We start from the raw sequence: 21,345 nt of genomic DNA, 5'->3' as shown, positions 1-21,345 counted from the left end.
CATCTGTAAGGATTATTAACTGTATTAAATGATACTATGCCTGTGAAATGTAAGTAAATTGTGGTAACTAAATATGTCTCAATACATGCTAGTGTTTTCTTTTTTTGAATACTGTAACATAATCCAAACAAAGCTTAACATGTTCTACTATTTTCTTCATATTACAGTATTTAATTTAATCCTTAAAATAACTATGTGATATGTACACTACTACACACACATACAGTTTTAAAAATTAGGATTCCATGCAAGAAATATGCCTAAGGTTCCACAATAAGGGCCAGAGCTTTTGCCTCCTTACTCCAACGTCCTTGCTTTACATCACTATAGGATACTGCCTTCCAGGATTGCACCCAAAAGACATAAAAGTGTTCTAACAGGGATTCTGACTTTACAGCATATTTGGAGTTTCTTTCCTATCTGGCCATGCATACTTTATTTGCATTCATTCTGACTCTTCCAGTTCTAAGCAAGCACACATTTTTTAATTATTTACTTTTTAATCATAACTAATTGGGACAATGTACTCTTTGTGTTTTTGAATAAACCTAATGAAGACCCTGTTGACAAAAAGAGACATATACCTCAGGGTCAATAACATGATAAAGGAATAACTGTATATGTACATATCCACATACACATCCATATACACATAACACATTTCTTGACTATATTCATTACAGTGTGTGAAGAAATAAAATTATGTGTATATAAAAATGACTTTTTTCCACATATAAATGCGGGTATTATACACACATATGAAAAGATAAACACACTATACGTGCAGACACAAGTATGCATATATATGTTTACACATACACACAAATACACATATATGTATAAACAGAAGCAGACACACTTTACATCTATCAATTTTGTTGATTTAATAATTCTTTAGCTGAAGCCCCAAGTCTTCTAGCGAAAGATAATTATGATATTAAACATGCATTATTAGAGTCAGTTCATGATAAAGCAAGGATGAATCGATGTCCATTTCTGACAACTGTGGCAAGTTCCTTTTGACCTCTCCACCCTATGTGGCTTCACCATGGGAAAGCAAGAAATGATTACTTTTTGCTAGAGAAGGCAGAGTGTCTAATAGGCTTACTGTGTCAGCTTGGCTTTCTCTTACCACTGCTCTTCTATGTTTGCATGGATTCACTGACTACTTTGACCAGCCTTTTTAAATCCTTCCTTTACGTTTCCTATGTATGTGAATACCTGCCATGGCTAAGAACATGAGAAAAGGGTGAAGAAATTTTTTAAATTGATAAATAAATTATTTCTTAATTACACTATTATATAGCTAATACCCAGACTATTAATACTTTATTGATGTAATCAACATATGTAATAGACATTAATTTCTGCCCTATCCTGTCACCTCTGAATTAGAAGTATACTTTATAAACTAATATTTAGGCAATAAATTTTAGATTTATCTTGATAATTTTAATTCACATTCATGAAGACTCATTTTAATTTGTGATAATATTTATGAGAATCTAAGTTAATCCTTACACTGAAATCTAATATTATCAGACTGGGATATAAAAATTTCTTTAGCAGCTTTTTAGGAAGTGTGATATAAATGTGCTATAACTGGAGCGAAAATAATCAATTTGTTTTAAACCAGATAATCTAAATGTCTATTCTCAAAGAAGTGATGTATATTTATACAGAGATGTTTCAGCTTGTCATGGATTCTAAATGGGTCTTTTGGAAAAGTTTCTAATCAAACTTTTTTTTATAGCAGGTGATGCTATTGACTTCTGCTGAGTACTGCTAATGCATTTTTAATGGAAGCATTTTACTATTACCTGACAGAACACTTAAAATTGCTTTAAACATTAAACCTGGCTTAATAAATGGCAGAAACCTGCCAAAATGATAAGAAATTAGTCAATTCTGTGCTGAATTAAGACATACTGAAAGCAAATGCACAAAAAAAGCAGTTCATCTTTCTGCAAACAGCAAAGAAGTACACAAAAGAAGTGATTCATCTTACTGCACACAAGCAGCATAACCAAAGAACAGGAAATCCTAGCCAACATTTCAAATACACTTATTTATTTATTTACTTTTTCCTTCAGCTATAAACTCTCATCTTAAATTTGGCTTTTTACCACAAAAGTACTGTTAAATGAAGCATTTTGTATCAAACACAAGTATTCTGAAAACAACCTCGTAAGTTCCACATGAAGAATCTCAGGAAAGACAGTTCTTTCTTACGGCATGTACCTCCAATAGTATTGCAATGTCATCTCTTTATCCTTTGTATTAACACACACACATATTAGCAGTCTAATTTAACTTCAAATATCCTAGATTTACTTTTTGAAACTAAAGTTTCTCAAATGCAACATACATAGCTATATAGCTTACATGATGACACAGCATCTATTTCTTTCCCAGCTATTTTTATTAGCACATTTTAACTGTTTTATTTTATAACCTGGAGGTGAAAACCAGGTCCAACTTACTGTCAAGATGAAATAATTCTTCCGCCACTTACACACTCACACACACACACACACACAGTGTTTGATCAACAAATTATACTCTATTTACACTTTGCATTGGCCAAACTGGAGGGAAGAATAACCAAGCAACAGGCAGAGAACAAACACCTCCTAAATATTCCCGTTAGACCAATTTTTAATTAGTCATTTCCACTATTTGGGACTGATGATCTGCTCCATCCATGGGAGGGAAAAAAGGCTTCACTTATCCTGACACAAAGAGAGTGACATATTCAGGTGAGTCTACATACAAGTTTTTTTTTTTAACATCTTTATTGGAGTATAATTGCTTTACAATGGTGTCTTAGTTTCTGCTTTATAACAAAGTGAATCAGTTACACATATACATGTATCCCCATATCTTTTCCCTCTTGCATCTCCCTCCCTCCCACCCTCCCTATTCCACCCCTCTAGGTGGTCACAAAGCACTGAGCTGATCTCCCGGTGCTATGCAGCTGCTTCCCACTAGCTATCTATTTTACATTTGGTAGTGTATGTATGTCCATGCCACTCTCTCACTTTGTCCCAGCTTACCCTTCCCCCTCCCCATATCCTCAAGTCCATTCTCTAGTAGGTCTGTGTCTTTATTCCCATCTTGCCCCTAGGTTCTTAATGACCATTTTTTTTTTGATTCCATATATATGTGTTAGCATACGGTATTTGTTTTTCTCTTTCTGACTTACTTCACACTCTATAACAGATTCTGGGTCCATCCACCTCACTACAAATAACTCAATTTCGTTTCTTTTTATGGCTGAGTAATACTCTCTTGTATATATGTGCCACATCTTCTTTATCCATTCATCTGTTGATGGACACTTAGGTTCCTTTCATGTCCTGGCTCTTGTAAATAGAGCTGCAATGAACATTGTGGTACATGACTCTTTTTGAATTATGGTTTTCTCAGGGTATATGCCCAGTAGTGGGATTACTGGGTCGTATGGTAGTTCTATTTCTACTTTTTTAAGGAACCTCCATACTGTTCTTCATAGTGGCTGTATCAATTTATATTCCCACCAACAGTGCAAGAGGGTTCCCTTTTCTCCACACCCTCTCCAGCATTTATTGTTTGTAGATTTTTTGATAATGGCCATTCTGACCGGTGTGAGATGACAGCTCATTGTAGTTTTGATTTGCATTTCTCTAATGATTAATGATGTTGAGCATTCTTTCACATGTTTGTTGAAAAATATGGAACACTTCACGAATTTGCGTGTCATCCTTGCGCAGGGGCCACGCTAATCTTCTCTGTATCGTTCCAATTTTAGTATATGTGCTGCTGAAGCGAGCACTACATACAAGTTTTTAAATACAAAATATATCATCCTTGTCTACTTATGTCTTAGAAAGGAATTAATTATAGTTTATAGTGGTATTAAAAATGCTGAAGTCTTAATTTTTTAACTATTGTAAAGGGTCATACATACAGGTTAATAAAATCATTTTCTAAAAATTTGCATTTGCAAATATGCCTGTTGAAAACAAACATTTGTAGGAAGTTACTAACCTGAGACTTCCCTGGTGGTGCAGTGATTAAGAATCCACCTGCCAATGCAGGGGACATGGGTTCGATCCCTGGTCCGGGAAGATACCACGTGCTGCAGAACAACTAAGCCCGTGCGCCACAGCTACTGAGCCTACACTCTAGAGCCCGCAAGCCACAACTACTGAGCCCACACACCGCAACTACTGAAGCCCACACACCTAGAGCCTGTGCTCCATGACAAGAGAAGCCACCGCAATAAGAAGCCCGTGCACTGCAACAAAGTGTAGCCCCCGCTCGCCGCAACTAGAGAAAGCCTGTGCACAGCAACGAAGACCGTATGCAGCCAAAAAATAAATTTTAAAAAAATAAAGAAGTTACTAACCTGACCACATCCATAACTCTCAAAAACATTTTAAGCTTTTATACCTTCATGTCTTTATTCATGGTGTTGTCTCCACCATGGATATATGCCTTGTCTCCTTAGCAAAATATAATTTCCTGGGCCATAGAAACTATCTTTGTTAGTGTCTATAACAGAGCCTGAATATATTAGATACTCAAGAAACAGGAATAGTTTAAACTTTCCTTATATTAGTTAGGCATGATCTTGTAAAATAGGATACCTAAATTCAAATATAGGAATAAAAATGTAAGTTACAACTAATTCTAAATTAGAACAAAAGTAGAATTGCAAATGTACCTGTATGTGAATTTATTATCACAGGTATTATCATGACTCCCAAATTATTCAGCAAAGTATTAATCATATACTTATAGTTTTAGTTTGAATATTTAAATTCATCTTTATCTTATACATAAGATAAGAGAAAAGTAGAGGAAACATTGTTTCGCTGGGAAGGTAGTGAAAGAAAGAAAATGTCTTCACCTAGCTCAGAATTTTCCTCTAAAAATATTGAGAAAGATTTGGATACACATCTTGAAGGGTCACCGGAAAGAGACCCATACCTGTACAGAGGTTAACCTACTTTCTTTCTTTCCATACCACAGTCTGTTAGTCTATGCCCACAGCTGTGCTTGCTTAACAAAAACTAAGGCAGAAGCCACGTAAGCCAGACCACAGAATCAGCTTGAGCAGAAAGGTCCAAGATGGTGACAGTCCACTGCCCTGAACTGGTTCCAGCCTGACCACCAGGGCAGCACCTGTACAGATGAGACCCAAAACGTCCGAAAGTTGCCTTTGCTTCATTACCATGCTAGGATCTCCTCTGAAAGGGAGGACTTGCACTTTGCTAGCACAATTAATGTCCTGCACAAAAGAGCCCACAGGACTATGCATGTTTTGGCTTTTTCTGGAACTTATTGCCACTTTCCCTGGGTTCTGATGGCACACCCATCTCTTAACCCTTAAAAGTTTCCCACTTCCCTTCCCCATTCCTTGATCAAGGCATAAAGTTTCTGCTCTTCTTTGCCAAACCTGGTCTCATTCGATTGGCACAAGCAACACAAGGCAAGGGAAGGACCTAGTCGGGGTCCACCAGATCCAGCACTTCTATAAAAAGAACTTTTCCACATACAGAGTTGACAAAATTACTAGAAGGTCTGCATATCTCATTTTATATAACTAACATACCAAATATCTTTTAAAATAAATAATTCTAAAAATTGAAAACAAGAAAGGATCAACACATGAACATTACCCTTGCAAAATCAATTTCTGCTTAAAACCTTATCATCTAAAAAGACACGTATGAAACAATTACCCAAAAACATATGATCAGATTTCAGAGCTGCAAATAAAATCAAAGTAACTAGTCTTTTTTATTCTCAGAGTTCAAACTCTTTACTTATTTAATTTTGCCTAATATATATAAATTCTCTATGATACGTAGTTTTAAAAAGAATAAACTTTTCAAAGGTACTACATGCATTGAATCTTTAATTTTCTTTGAAGCAACAGAGTTGATTCTCTTGGTCTCTCTCTGTGCATTTTTTCCTCTTCTCTTTTTTCCTCTTTCCTTCTAGGCGTTTATGCATCCATCCATTCATCCACCCTGTCAACCTTCCCTCAACACAGAGATAATCATCGAAGCCAGCCATTTTGTTTCTTCACAAGTGATTTGCTGACAGGACAGCTGAAATCCATTACATCTTGCATCAGACCATAGCAGAATTAAGATGCCTTCATAAGATGATAATAGAAAGAGCAATTGTGTATTTCATAACTCATAGCTGAAATTTTAAGGATGGTATACAAAACCTTTCTCATTTTTCAGAAGTTTTAGTGAAAAGATTTTAAGTAATTTAACCAAAATTACACAGCCAAGAGTTAGAAGGGGTGGAGTAAGAATTTAGGTTTTCTGGTTTCAAGTTTGGAACTATTTCTTCCATATAATGCTTTTTTTTTTTTTTCATTTCAAGCACATACTCCATGTATATGCATATATATATTACATATATAATCCATTATGTCATTCATGTATACATATGTGTGACAATAATTAGTACTACTAAATATATTAGCTATATATTCAATAACTAGTAATACTAGAGCATATATATACAAACAGATACATATATATTTGATAATGAGTACTAGTCTGGTAATCAGCATAACAAATTCATTTACTATATGCCAATGAAGTATTTAAAATTGAAGAATTATAGTAAAAACCTGAACATAAGAGTTTTCACATAAAATATATTGTCTTTTGCCTTAGAAGTTTCAGCAATTTCACTTTGGAGGTTAAATTTTTTTCAAAAGGCACAAGTCTCTGCTTTGAGACAATTTATTGGTCACAGCAGAATTACAGTCCTGCAGAGCTATTCAGAATTGTTAAGTCATCACATATCCTCACTGTTTTAGATGCTACTATTCAGAAGTAGGTTTTTAAATTTAATTCTAACAGTGCACGGTGCATACACATTAGTTTCACTGTGCACAGGTATCCAAATCAAGAGAACTGTAATGTTTTGGATCTACTTATGATATTCCCACTAATGCCAGTGGAAATTGTGCAAATAATTCAAAAGGAGGACGAGTAATAAAGACATTATAAATACTATAAAAATCAGATTTCTCCTTTATTTCACCCTTCACAAGAAGAAAAAAGGTTGAACAAGTTCAATACTACTAGACAGCAGGAAAATTTAGCAGAATTGTGACCAAATGAACTCAGCATTTTCTATATCATTTGGCATCTTCATCTGAGCATACAGACTAGCTACTATTTCAGTGGGGATATTATTAAAATGAAGGTATCGCATATATGTGTGTGTGTTTATGCATGTGTGAGTGTGTGTGAATATATATATAAAATCTGCCTAGATAATATTAATTACATTGAGATATCCTCCATGAATTAATTCTGTATAACAAGTATTTCCAGCAGTCTTTTCTCATTCAATAGAAATTTTCTGAATATGTTCTACATTAATTTCTTCGTAGACAGGAAATAGGGTTTTTAGAACTCTATTTTTTCTTTCAATCAGAGGTATACTTTCCTCAGTTCACCTTATCTAACCCTTCATGAGCACTCTGACTAAGGAAGTAAATCAAAATAATAACTCTAATTGTTGAAAGGTTGTGCTGGATATACACCAAAGTCATGGCAATTAGCAATTATTATTCTGAATTATAGATAATATGTTGTGTTACTTTCAAGTTTATAATAATTGAAATAATAATGAAAGTAATTAACATTTATTAGTAATAAGCATTGTAATAAGTAGTTTACTGGCAATATATCATTTAGTATTGATGAAAACCCTTTGATGGAAATGAGGCTCAGGGCAAGTAACTCTCCCAAGACTTAAAGCTAGTAATGACTGTGGCAAAATTCACAGCTCTCACTTTCAAGGCAAACTCCCTAAGATATCTATAAGATTAATATATGACAATATATTTATTATAATAAATTTCTATATTACCAAGTGATATTTTTATTATTATCAAAATTTTATGTGTATATTAAAACTCTCAAATAGGTTTTAATCTTTTTGTTTGAGAAATGTTTATTAACTAGGCCCAGTTTACAAAAGTTTTTCAATAATATTTTTGCATGTTTTTTGTAGATAGAATATTAATCCCAATAAATTAAACTATACCATTTAAAGAGTAATTTAACTCAAGAATTTACACATTTTTTCCCAAAATTTAAATCTGCTTTTGGGATAATTATCTACCACATACAACGAACCAAGTTGAAGTAAATTTTCTAAACATGTTAAATGACAATTTTTGCATTAACTTTAGAATACTACCAATTGAGTTCCAATAACATACGCACTTTGATATAGTCTTAAATTCAGGGTTCAGAACAAATCTCTATCTAGCCTTTCATTTTTTTAAGACCTTAGAATTTTTTTCTATTTTAGTGACTAGTGATCCTAACAGAACAACAATGCCAGAGTCATTGACTTTATATATTAAAGACCTTTACTAATTTACCTAGGTCTGTAACATTAAAACTGTGACCAGATATAGAAACTAACGGGTTCATTATCTCCCAGTGTCTACTGCTTACTTAGCATTTTGTTCTCAGAGTTCAAAGTACATTATACTATTAACTCCCAATTCACCCACCATAATTATCTACTTTACAGACAAGCATCATTTTGTTTTAAATATAGATAATCAAGTTCAAAGAGGATATTGCTGAGATCACAGAATTATTTATGATTAGTATAGAAAGATATAACTGGAAGGAGATAAAACTCCACACAGATCATTTAAATGACTCTATGTTAACACTTGAAAGCATACTGTAATATAAGAAATATTTTTATATTGCAGATACCTTTAAATCCTCAATTTCCCTCAATATATTATAATAGAGTGACTTAAAATGAGAAGGGCAAATCATAGACCAAGTAGATAAATTTTCAATGACTATCTCTACCATTTCAGGGGAGGCATTTATGTTGGAATGTGACATGCCATCACAATGTGAGCTAAGTCAAACTCATGAAGGGATTCTTCATTGTAGCACAAGTCCTTTTTCTCACGCTAACTCTCCAATGACATTTGAATTCACATTTCATTTGGAATTCTTGTAAAGTTACCCAGAAACCCAAAGCACATTTAAACTGATAGTACTGCCACTTAAACATCTGACTTTGCTGTATGTTTTCCAAAAGTCTGTGGGAGAAAAGAAAATGAACATTGCTTAAGGGACAGATAATCTGACTTCTCCATGTGGAGCATAATAGAGGCTAATCTTTAAAACAATCATTTTATGCTGTAACACAGATCTTCTCTGAATAGCTTACACATATTTTTATATAAATTTGGTCTTTGGGGAATAGAAAGTCCAAATCAGTTCTTCTAATAAGAATTATTTGTACTTTTTAAAGAATACTAGATACTGAAAGATCAATAATCTGTATTTTTCTTAATAAAAATGGCACTATTTACAGAAATTCTGGGCAGATGATGAAGTAGTAAGCATCAGGAATCTGTTTCCCTACCTAGACAACAACTGGAGGGTTAGATTCTATCTGACAAAACTATTTTGGAACTCTAGAATATATTGAAGGATTGCAACTTCCAGAGGAAGACTTAAGAGTGTGAACTGCCGTTAATTTCAGTCAATGTCAGGCCTTACCACAGTACCAGCCACCCATCCTCCACCCCTCAGTTATGTAGCTGGCAGCTGTAAGCCATTTCAGGAGCACCTAGCATACAGCTTGTGGGCAAAATGGACCCTGTCCTCCAAATTTCAGGGATCTGTGCTCTGATGACTGATTGCTGCTTCTGATATTAGAGGTGTACAAAAAGAGGCTAGCAGCCATTTTTTTGTCCAGTCAAACTTAGATATTTTTTTATTTTTCAATTTTTTTTCAATTTTTTATTTTATATTGGCAGTCATTGTTGTTGCACCTCCCTCCACTTTTGCAAGCCCCTCCCTCTCTGGCTGAAGTGTCTGCCAGAGGGGTTAAAAAGAGGGCCAGCAGTCTTTTATTCCCCCACTCCAATTCATTTTTCTCTTTTTGGGAGCCAGACATTACCGACAAGGGCATTCAAAAGCACTACATACACAGGGAAATGAAAAGTCATTGCCTAGAGAAAAATGCAGGCTCAGAAAAGAGCTGAAAAGACCTTAGGTTCACAATGCAGGTTGATCCCTGGCACAGAGACAGCCTACAACAATAAAAATGATAATAATAAATAAAAACAAAAACAAGAAAAAAATGGAGCAAACTGGTAGTAAAGGGAAGAATCTGAATTTAACTCCCAGAATTATCATATCATTATATTTAAATGTCCAGTTTTCAATAAAAGAATCACATGGCATACAAGAAACAGGAAAGTATGGCCCATCTAAAAGAAAAAAAAAATCAACAGAAACTATCCTTTAAAAGAGGTGGCAAGACATTTAGTCAAAGATTTTAAACAGCTGCTTGAAAGACATTCAAAAAACTGGAAAAAGGTGTGGAGAAAGTCAAGAAAACAATGGATGAACAAAATGGAAATAACAATGAAAGTATAATAAAACCTAAAGAGAAACCACAAAGAAATTCTGGAACTGAGAAGTACATAATGGAAACGAAAAATTTACCAGACAGATTCAAAGAGCACACAAAATAAAGAATCAGTGAACTTGAAGATAGGACAATGGAAATTATTAAGTCTGAAGAACAGATAGAAAAAAGATTGAAGAAAAGTGAACAAAGTTTAAAGGCCTGTGAGTATCTCAGGAGAAGAGAGAAAGAAAGGATCAGAAAGAATATTTGAAGAAATAATGTCAGAAAGTTTCCCAAACTTGATGAAAGACCTGAATATAAATACCCAAGAAGATTGGTATATGAACATCCAAGTAAGATGAACTTAAAGAAACCCACACTGAGACACATCATAATCAAACTGTCTAAAGTCAAAGAGAGAATCTTCAAGGCTGCAAGAGAAAAGGCACTTGTCATATACAAGGGATCCTCAATACGATTACCAGCAAATTTCTCAGAGATTTTGGAGGCCAGAAGGCAGTGGGTGAAATTAAGGGAGAAATTAACATATGACCAGATAAATAAAAGTTGAGGTTATTCATTATCATTAGGCCTGCTCTCCAAGAAATGCTAAAGGGAGTCCTGGAGGTTGGAATAAAAGGACACTAGCTAGTAACTTGAAGCCACATGAAGAAATAAAGATGTCAGTAAAGGTAAATACTTAGGCAATTATAAAAGTCAGTTTTATTATAATGATGGTAACTTCATTTTTTTCTACATGATTTAAGACACTGATATTTTATTTAAAAGACAATCATTAATCTAAAAGCTAGTATTATTGATTATAACTTTGGTTTGTAATTGCACATTTTATTTTCCACATAATTTAAGAGACTAATACATTTAAATAATCATTAGTTTATATTTTGGGGCACACAATGTATATGGATATAATTTTGTGTCATCAGCAACTGAATGGACTGAGGATGAAGGTGTAAGGAACAGAGTTTTTGTATGTTATTGAAGTTAAATTGGTATAAACTCAAATTAGAATGTTATAACTTTAGAATGTTAAATGTAATCTCCATGATTACTACAAAGGAAATAGTTACAGAATATATACAAATGGAAATGAGAAAGGAATTTAAATGTTTCACTCCAAAAAACCAATTAAGCAAAAGAGAAAACAGTAATCCAGGAAATGAGAGATAATGAAGGTATAAGACATATGGAAAACAAATAGCAAAATGACAAAATTCCCTTTTTATCAGTAATTAAGTATAAATGAAATAAACTCTCTAATCAAAAGACAGAGTTTGGGGCTTCCCTGGTGGCGCAGTGGTTGAGAGTCCGCCTGCCGATGCAGGGTACACGGGTTCGTGCCCCAGTCCGGGAAGATCCCACATGCCACGTAATGGCTGGGCCCGTGAGCCATGACCGCTGAGCCTGCGTGTCCGGAGCCTGTGCTCCGCAATGGGAGAGGCCACAAAAGTGAGAGGCCCGCATACCGCAAAAAGAAAAAAAAAAAAGACAGAGTTTGGCAGAATAGCTATAAAAAAACATGATTCCAAGTATATACTGTCTACAAGAGATTCACTTCGGGAGAAAATATTTGTAAATCATGTTTCTGATGTGAGATTAATATCCAGATATATGGGGAACTCCTAAAACTCAACAAAAGAACAACTGGATTCAAAAGTGGGCAAAGAACTTGAACAGACACTTCTTCAAAGAAGATATACAAGTGGTCAATAAGTACATGAAAAGACCCTTAACATTACTAACCACTAGGAAAATGAAGATCAAACAATGAGGTAACACCTCATACTCATTAAGATGGCTACTAAAAAAAACAAACATAAAATAACAAGTGTTGGCAAGATGTAGAGAAATTGGAACCCTTGAGTACCCTTGGTGGGAATGTAAAATGGTACATCTGCTTTGAAAAACATCATGGCAGCTCTCAAAAAATTAAACATAGAATTATCATGTGAACCAGCAATTTCATCTGTGTATATACTCCCCAAACTGAAAGAAGGGTCTTGAAGAGACATTTGTACACCCATTCTCATAGCAGCACTACTCTCAATAGCTAATGTATGCAAGCAACCTAAGTGTTCAATGATGGATGAATGGATAAGCAAAGTGTAGTAAATACATACAATGGAATATTTTTTATTCTTAAGAAGGAAGAAAAAGCTGATATACACCACAACATGAATGAACCTTGAAGACATTATGCTAAATGAAATAAGCCAGTCATAATAAGACAAAAACTATATGAATCCACTCATACAAAGTACTTAAAGTAGTCAAAATCATAGAGACAGAAAGGAGAATGGTTGTGTCCTGAGGCTGGAAGGAGAGGGGAATAGGGAGTGACTGTTTAATGGGTACAGAGTTTCCATTTTACAAGATGAAAAGAGTTTTGAAAATGGATGGTGGTGATGGTAGCACAACATTATGAATATATTTAACATTATCAAATTGTATACTTAATAATGGGAGAGATGGTAAAGTCTGTTATCTGTATGTTACCATTATATTAAAAAATTAGAAAATGACACTGTTTAATTCTTTAATTTTTAACTATTTTTATATTGACTCTGTGAAGTTATCCACAGCTTTATATCCTGTGTTTTAGTCTGTTTCCCCATATCACACATTTAATTGAAGCAATATCCTATTATTACAAACTTAAATGGTATGACAAGAACAGAAATAACTGGTTTATGAAAAGAGACTTTTTAACACAGCAGAGCAATTCAAACTCTTCCCAAACTGAAATGATGCACATTAAAAAAAAAAAAGATAAGAAGGTAGCTTCTTGAAAAGTACATTCACTGAAAAGACTTGCAGATATTTTTAGAAATGGAACAGATTCAACTTTTTTTCCTCCTGTAACAATTCACTAGATTCTTTTATTACTACCTTCAATTACCATTTAAAAAAAGTGAGAACTGATATATGGTACTATAATTAAAATCACAGGTGAAAGAAATACCTGTATGAAAAATATATATATAACGTGAATGCTATGCATGCTCTTCAAATATTCAAACATACTTTGCACACAAATAACTTAGTTAAGCCCATTTTCTACACAGTAAAAATTCTAATTTTATGCTTAAGACAAAAATTCACTCTGCTTCTACATTAAAAAAAAATCATTTTACCAATCTGAGTCAACTTAACTAGGTAAGTCATTTGAAATTAAGCACTTCAGAACTATAAAATATGGTCTTCATTTCTAAAGAAAATGAATGCACCCTGTGGCATATTTCAGGTAGCAAAAAGGTACTCTGTTAATATAAATTTCACACCTCATGGTTTCATTATCTCTGAACCCACCTGTAAAAATTTTATCTTCTTTATTACATAAGCACTTTTAACTAGCAAAACCAAAGATTTTACAGAAATCTACTGAAAAAAATTTTCCGACATGTCCTATTTTATGCTATTTCATATACTGAATAAGCAACTAATGTTAGGGAGCTGCATAAAGATAATGCTAGGGGGTTGCCCTATAAAATAGCTTAAAAACAGTGAGAAAACAATGGTTCTATTATAACTGTAGACTAGACAGCAGCGAATGAGATATGAGTTTCCTTACAAGGATGGCAATATTTTTAGGTATTTATTAGATGTAATGGTTGCAAAATATACCCAATTTCTTTCAGCTACCAAGATCTGTATCACAGTCATTGACTATCTGTAAGTCAAAAACTTATGAAAATTCAACTTTCAAGTCCTATTTTCAGTAATCACTTGCTAGATAATCTTACAGTAAATCTTACAAAAATGGCCAAAGTTGTGTATGCTTGCCACTGTTAGTTCTATTTGTAAGAAAAGAGCAACAATATTTCTAAACGTTGAAATTCCTGTTAGGTAGCTCCCTTCATCCTCATTTTATAGGTGAAGAGACTGACAATCAGAAGAGTTAGGTGAATTACCAATCACATAGCTAGAAATAAATGAGCCAGAACTTGAATCTAGAGCTTCTGGGTTCCAAAATCTATAGTTCTTATACTAATAAACTGTATCTGTGTTAAAAGTTTAGTCCATTCCTGAGCCAAAAATATTCTGTTTTCAGAATAAGATGTGCTCAAAGAAGAGACAACAATGAATGTCTTCAAACTATCCTTAATTTATCTCTTCAAACAGTTTCACTCAATGACATGGTATGTAGTATTCCTCTTTTGAAGAAAAAAAAAGCAGCTGTATATGTTCCGTTTCAGATGTCTATTAAAATTGAGTGGAGATGTTAGGTTGGCAAATGAATATGTGGAAATGAAGCTTAAGAGAAAGAGGTCTGAGTAGGACACATACATTTGAAAGTCATCAACATATCTTTGGGGATTAAAGACCTAAGACTGGACATGATCATATAAGGAAATATCATAAATGGAGAAAAGAGAGACCCAAACAGATCCCAGAGGCAATCCAGTCTTAATTAGAAGAAGAAAAGTAATCCAGGATGGATTAGAAGGTACAACGATTGATCCAGGGGAAATATCAACTAAGAAAAGCATTAAAAGCAGCAAAAAGGAAAAGTTTTTCAAATAATTAGGAATGGCCAAATATATGAAATGCTACTCAGAAAATTGAGGACAGATAAATACACTTGTCCTGTGTTTGATAACATGGACATTGTTCATTATTTTAATAAAACCTACTTCAATGGAACTAGTGGGAGTGGAAGCCAAATTAAAATGGGTTAAAAAGTGAACAGGAAGTAAGGAAGTTGAGACAGAGTTTCAATACACATCTAGAGAATTAACCTGGCATAAGGGTCCTGTGTTTCTCTCTCTCTCTCATTAAGCTGGAAGCCCTCCCAAAACAGGGCTAATGTTTAACTTTCCATCAAAGTTAATAGTCCCCACTAGCTGGCACAGTGTCTTTCATATAATAGACCCTCAATATTTCTTTGTTGAACCATAATGGTGGAACCAGAATTCTGAAACTTAGCGAATAACTCAATCAGTGATAGAGCTTTTAAAGATCAAACCTTCCTCTCCAGATATACTGAATCAGAATCTCTGGTGTTAGGAGCTGAAATTCCATTGCCATTTTCTAGATTCTTTTATAGTTACGTTTGGTCAAAAGAATGTGAGGAGACGTGGGATATATGCCGTTTCCAGTACAAGACATTGGTTAAGAACCAAGTGTTAGCATGGTCTTTGTCTCCTGATGTCTGTATGCACAGAGACCCTCTAGGATAATGAATCCAAAAGCTGCAAAAATCCTGGATCCCTATGTGAAGACATTTTTCTAACCTCCCAAAATATATTATCCTAAGAGTAATCACCTAGGTAATATATGACCCTAAGAATACTTACCTATGAGAATCCTGGTTCTCAAAGACTGGCCCCTAGAAAAGCAGCATCACTGTCATCTATGAACTGGAGTGGGGACTAGCAATCTGTTTTTTAACAAACTCTCCTGGTGACTCTAATGCATGCTAAAGTTTAAGAACCACTGGTATAAAAGGATACACTTTGTTGAGGCTTACACCTATGTTATTGCCCTATATCCTCTACAAAAGGAGGACATAATGAACCACAGACTGTTTCATTCAGTCTGAATTTTTATTTTTAATTCCTTTAATCCTATTGATGCTTCCTAAGGCTATTTAATGCTGATATTGTAAACTCAGTTTTCCCAAAAAGGGCTATAAAAGTTAAAGATCCAACACTTCTGGAGAGTGATTATCATCTATTAATGGACTCAGCTTTCATTGAGATCTGCTCTACAATTGTTTTCTCTAAGGTCTCCACTTACAGCTAAAAAACCTTGAATTTTTATGTTTCCACTTCTACTTTGTCTCATTTTCAGCCATATCTTCCTTGGTGCTGCTTAACATTCTGAAGAAGTTCCTCTAGCCAAGGTTCCCTTAGAATTAGTGAGGAACACCTGATGTCTTGTCAGTCTGAGATGGCACCTAACCTCTTAAACAAGTCACATTTATATGATCAATAAGTTACTTATCAAAGGTTGAAAACCTGAAGAATTAGAAGTGGTAATTTTTAATGTCTCTTTTGGTCATAATTCTATAACATGTATATTTAATCTATGTGAGTTTATAGATGTACTGAATACACTTTTTTTAAAGGTGTCTAATTTTAATATAAGGAAACTTTTTCTTCTTATTAAATTGTCCAAAAATGTAATGTGCTTCCTCTTGCAGTTAGGTATTATTTACAGAGGCTGGAAAATGTCAGAAATTACATATTATAAAGAGATAGTATAGGTAAGTTTAACAGCCCCTCAAAGTCTGAAATATTTGCTTCTCAAATTGTATTTCAAAACAATTTTATGCTTCAAGGTTCTGACAAGATGACAAACTAGTAAAGGCTTCCCTCCACCAAATCAAATAAATGGAAACTTCAGAAGGTAAAGGGAGCCATATCGAAGGAACCAACATAAAAACTCTGAGAAAACCTGGGGGAGACCAAAAGTGGTTGTAAAAGGTAGCTGGAATGTCAGAGGCAGCCAGGAATGGTAGGCATATCAACAGATCTGTAGAATAGTCAAAAAATCCTTCCAGGGGGTTACAGAGGCCTCTGTAATTGGATCCTTTGTTAAATTTCAGATCTCAGACCCTAGTATTCAGCCTCTTGCTCATTAACATCCAGTTACCCCAACCTCCTTAATGTCCCTAGAACACACAACACATGTTCCTATGTCAGAGATCTTGATCTTTTTCTTCCTTCTGCTTGCAAGGCTCTTCCCTTTAGACAAATACATGGCTGGTTTTCTCAACCTCTTTGGGTCTTTTCTCAAATGATACCTTCTTAGTGAGACCTTCCTTGATCACCCTATTTAAAATTGGAGCCTCTGTCTCCACTCCCTTTCCTCCTTCCTTCATTCATTTTTTTAGCATCATACATATCACCATCTGACAGATTACATATCTTAACTATTTTGTTATTGTTTATGTTCTTCCCATCTCTAGAATACAGGTTCCATGAGGCAAGGGAGTTTGTTTTCTATATTCATAAAAAATAATCAGTACAAAGAAAAGTGCTTGTTGCATATTAGGCAATAAATAACAGTGTGTTCAACAAATCAAATTTGATTATAAGATTGAATATTTTAAAAGGTATCACAAATCATATTAACAGTGTAATAATATTTTTGCAAAATGTGTCAACATATAAGGTCTTGAGTCAAAATTGTTGTTCAGAGATCCACACTTCAGCTTTATTTGCCTTGGACTTCACCTTGTAGATAGCTTTCATAAAGCAGTGAAAATTTGAAAAGAGTGTTCTAAGAGGTTTCATGCTCTAGAGTCCCATTTCCCAATAAAATTTTGCTTTATTTATCTAAATGTAATTAGAAATTTGTGTAAATTCTTAACAAATCCCAAAGATCCTTCTTAAATTAAGATATAACAAATATAACTAGAGAAATAATCATAGTTCAGCAATGCTTAATAAATTTTCAAATATGCTATGAATCCAAGCGAGCATGTTTTTCTGTAGAACCTGCAAATACAAGTTTAGCACCTTTTGTAGATATACATTAGTTAAACCTGGAAACCTATCAGAATATAATCTGAGATAGGAAAGAGCTCCTGAAAATTATCTAATTTGGAAATAAGGAATCCCAGCCAGTTTGTAGATAAACCATTTATATGCAGTAGGAAACAGAACATATTCTATAATTTGAGAAAATAAATAAATATATTTTTTGAAGGTAAATGCATCAGCTAGAATTACAAAGGAATGAAAAAAAGAAGAACATCATTACATAGTTTACTAATACCTATTGGAGGCTATTTGATCCTACAGATTTTTGGTGATAGTTGAGGCATTTTGTAAACAAATTAATGTCAGCAAACTATGTGTAGCATATATGAATTTGTGAACTGCCAAATACATATGTGATCATTTTTAACTTTTAAAGGGGTAACTACTTACAAGAAAGGACACTTGCTAAATAAGAGATTCTGGCAGGTAACTAATGGGAAGTGCAATGTTAATCAGAGTAAAATAAATCTCTAGACTGAGCAGCACTTTAGAGACAGGGATATGAAAATCAACAGCTTTTTATAGCAAGTTTCCATACCCAACCACTGCAGTAACAGCCATTCACAAGTGAGCACCACCATGACACAAGACTGCTCATACTTTGTATGAAACTGTGTAACGTGCGCCAGAAAAATGTGCTGTCTTTGGCACATTTTAGCCTCATGGATCACCATGTTCTTATAGGGTTTCTTCCAATTATTTGTCATTAGCATGAACAGAAACAGGATCTTTACTGTTCCTGTATACAGATTAAGTTAGTTATCACTCTTTAATAATAGTGTAATTTCTTCACCTATTCTATAGAAAAATATCTCAATGTACAATAAAGATCATGGAGAGGCAAGGAAGTTGCTCTACATGTTGTTTGCAAAAGAGAGAAACTTTCTGTAGCTTTTCTTCCATTGTGGAGGAGGCATGCCAGCTGTTGAAAGGAGGATGAATAGATCCAGTCAGGCCTAACATGTATCCATCCTATTGTCCGAAACTGTGTTCATTGGATATGCTGTCAACAAATTTTCTGGTCCCTCTTTTCCGTTGTTGGCAAACTTTATTTTATTCCTCTGAATACAATTAGAGAGTTACATGCTATGCAGACTAATGACTCTAGATTCATTTTGTATCTTGAAAAAAGTGAAATTTCTCTATACTGAATTGAATGGTAGTATGAACTTTCTGGCTTTTTTGCTATGTATGGAAATCATGACATTTTGAGATGCTGCCCCTTGAATAACTTTTACTTTCATTTTTACATGCACATACCCCCCTAAAGTAATTTGAAGAGTAATTGTTTTACACACATGCATACACACACATATAAATAATTTGATTTTAATAATATTCCAAAGAAATTTATAGGATGTCACTCAAGCGCAATAGTTCAAGAAACAACTGATGTCAAACTGCTTTTTTCATTTTCCTTTTGGAGAGAACACTTTCATTTTTGATTATAAAAGTAAATTATCTGTTAAATTCATTACTGCTTAAAAAGTTATTGAGTAATTATGCTATACAGCTATTCACTTCAGAGGTTAATATATCTGGCACTTTACCAGAATGTACTATAGACATGCCATTTTCATAGGTATATGGAATATTTGAACCAGATAACGTACACTAAATAAATGCAAGTTCCTAAGTTTTTCCTCCCCTCCCAATTCCTCAGAAGCACTAATTTATTTTAAATAAATGAAAATATCTCAAGTAAAGAATGGTCAAGTTAGAAAACTCCGTGTATTAACTGGCAAAATACAATACAACATGCAATATTACACTTAGCGTGGTTACTAGTGTAAACTTTATAAAAGGTGACATATAACAAAATATTACAAAATACTGTACTTAGATTTCAAATCCCCGTTCTACATTGGACAAATTAACTTTTTTATTTCTTTGATCCTCAGCGTGGCAGAATTCTTAGACATGCCACCCCGCCAAGGTTCCTGGCCCTTAGTGTACGTCTAACTTCTCCCAGTTATTCAAATACTAACCTGGGGTTTCCGTGAAGGGATCTTTCAGGTGTAATTAAGGTCCTGAATCCGTTTAGTTTATATATTACTCACACCTTACTGAGGCAGAAAAGTTGATAAACCTACCAGCTCTTGAAGGATACCAAAAACAAGTAGTGGTGGGAAAAGTGCTTCCACTTATAAGCAAAGAGAACTCATTCCACTTCTTTATAGCTTCTCATTTTCAGAACTTTCCAAAAGCTTAACTAAAGCACATAATCCCAACAAAGTTACTCTTTTTAATCATTAAACTAGAAAGGTGTGTGTTTGGCAGGGGGAAGGGGGGAGGTTATGATGGTGAAATTACAATTTAATCCTTTACAAAACCACTCGGATAGCTCTTATTCCACAGGCACTGGCATTCATGAGGCAGTCTCAAAGTCATGGGAAAACAATAGTATCAAACGCACAATTCTCTGTGCTGAAGAACAGAATTGGCCTGGATAATTAGAACTATAAATATTATGCTCACTTACCTATAACTGACAGATATAAGTCTATAAACTGTTTCCATAGAAGAATTTCATAGATGAGAACTATGTATATTTGAGTACCTATTATGATTATTGCACTCTGTAAGGTATTTTACATATATATCCTACTTTAACCTTCACTAAACTTTTGTGAGGTAGATATCATTACTAAGAAAATTGTAGGCTAGAGAATCAAGATTCAAATTCTTGACTGGACTGCAAAGCCCAAGTTCTTCCCATTATGACCATTGCTTGCCTATGTTCCTACATATCCCCAGGATGGCACAATTGGGCATGAGAACTTGGCAGAGAGTGGTCTGGGAATAAGGCAGCCAATACTGAGAAATGAGAATTGACCATAAGCACTGTTTGGAACATAACTTGTAAAAATATTTATAGTAAAATTCAATGCCTACCTAGTTTTAATGAAACACCTATCATTAGGTTAGTTGCAAAGTTATGGTACTTAATGCTCAAATAGGGAAAAAGTTTTTAATTATGTTCACTGCTGGTTTAATACTGTACTAACTAGCCCTGGAAATTATTAGAATATTGCAATATCATTTACATGTCACTCACTGCTCATTACCCTGGGGGATATCTGAGTAATTTCATCTATAGTCTACAGAGTAAAATACAAAACTGAATTTTCCCTGTTCTTTATGGCAATGGCCTTGGTATAAGTAAACTCAACTTGTTCTTCCCAAAGAGATTCCATGTTGTTACAGAGGAGAGAAGTCACAAATGAGGCCCTCCAGGCAGGAATGGATCACTAGACTAATTGTGAGAAATGGATTCAAAAGCAAAACAAATCTTCTTTGAAAACTATAATCCAAACTTTGTCAGAGGAAAAGAAAAGCATATATCTAGATAGAATGAAGTTATTCATTGTTAGATTTGAGTGTGCCTGTTTAGCAGAGTCTA

At 34.1% G+C, this 21,345-nt stretch overlaps 1 protein-coding gene and 1 non-coding gene across 3 annotated transcripts in view; both read right to left on the bottom strand.

Annotated features, from left to right (window-relative positions):
* The window catches only part of GRID2 (glutamate ionotropic receptor delta type subunit 2), a 1,342,883-nt gene that overhangs the window by 1,094,390 nt on the left and 227,148 nt on the right, over positions 1-21,345 (bottom strand). The window lies entirely within an intron of this gene.
* Positions 3,708-3,814, bottom strand: LOC132426382 (U6 spliceosomal RNA). Its single transcript, XR_009519676.1, has one exon. It is a non-coding gene; the product is annotated as a U6 spliceosomal RNA (small nuclear RNA).

This window comes from Delphinus delphis, chromosome 5 (genome assembly GCF_949987515.2).
Source record: "Delphinus delphis chromosome 5, mDelDel1.2, whole genome shotgun sequence".
In the NCBI taxonomy this organism is placed as follows: Eukaryota; Metazoa; Chordata; class Mammalia; order Artiodactyla; family Delphinidae; genus Delphinus; species Delphinus delphis.
The sequence above is the reverse complement of the archived record's forward strand: the minus strand, read 5'-3'. Positions and strand labels throughout refer to the sequence as shown.